The sequence below is a fragment of the Echinops telfairi genome, unplaced genomic scaffold, assembly GCF_000313985.2.
Source record: "Echinops telfairi isolate 266 unplaced genomic scaffold, ASM31398v2 ScPeMD7_1;HRSCAF=3_0, whole genome shotgun sequence".
Taxonomy (NCBI): Eukaryota; Metazoa; Chordata; class Mammalia; order Afrosoricida; family Tenrecidae; genus Echinops; species Echinops telfairi.
The window spans coordinates 4497248-4498352 of record NW_022103896.1 but is presented as its reverse complement, the minus strand read 5'-3'; positions in this window follow the sequence as shown (position 1 = coordinate 4498352).

Below are 1105 nucleotides of genomic sequence, written 5' to 3'. Positions count from 1 at the left end.
GAGTGGCTGCTTTGGGGAAATATACCTGGGGAAATTAAAGATAACATACAACAAAAATTCATGAAGTTTCCCTTTAGCATGCTAGTTGTTGGTGGTTCAGGCATAGTGAAAATGAATAAACCCATTGATATTGCTGGAACCAAGATTTAACTTTCAGAACAGATCCAGTATTAGAGGAGAAATATAACTACAAGGGACTTCACAAAGTTCATGGGAAAATTCAATGATCTGTTCATTCCATTTTTCCATGAACTTTCTGGACCCTCCAAATATGAGGGTGAGTATAGTGGTTTAGATTTGGATTGGAACGTCTAGGGCATATTGATCTCATAGTGAACCCATACAGCAGGGTTGAACCTCCCCTTTGGGTTTCTGAAACTATAACTCTTTATGGAGGTAGAAAGTTGTATCTTTCTCTCATTATGTGGCTGGTGGTTTTGGACTGCTGACCATCGGGTGAGCAGCCCAAATATAATCTGCTCTATGACCCTGAGTGAATTGAGGGAACATTGATTGCAAAAGGCTTTTAGGGAGTCCAAAATACTGTTCATCATAAAAATATGAAAGTCACCAGGAGAATGCTTTATTTCAGGGTTATGGTACCAAAAGTATAAAGGAGCCTAGGACACCTTGTCCCAGAAAGTGTCAAAGCTACTGAAGATTTCTGCATACATGTCATGCAGAGAAGCTACTGCAAAGCCCGAGAGAATAACCAACCATTCACTATCAAAAAAGGGCAGCAGTTCCTCAAGGACAGCCAGCCAGGGAGGAAAGATGGAAGCAGGCAAATAGGACACACTGGGAAGAAGTGGGATAGGTTTTGGGCGTCGAAGGAATTGAAATGGATGAGTTGAAACAAAATATCTCTAAATTGTTGAAGGTAAAACTGATGATGTGTTCTGTAAACCTTGACCTAAACCACAATAAAAGTAAATATAAAAACTATAAACTTTAGAAACACTTGAAAGTTTATCATAATAATAATGTTATAAAACATTGATTTATTATTTATATTTTTTTCCAAAGCCATTTCATTGGGAGATAATACAGCTATCATACTATTCCATAGATCAATCCCATCAAGCAGTATTGTACAATTGCTACC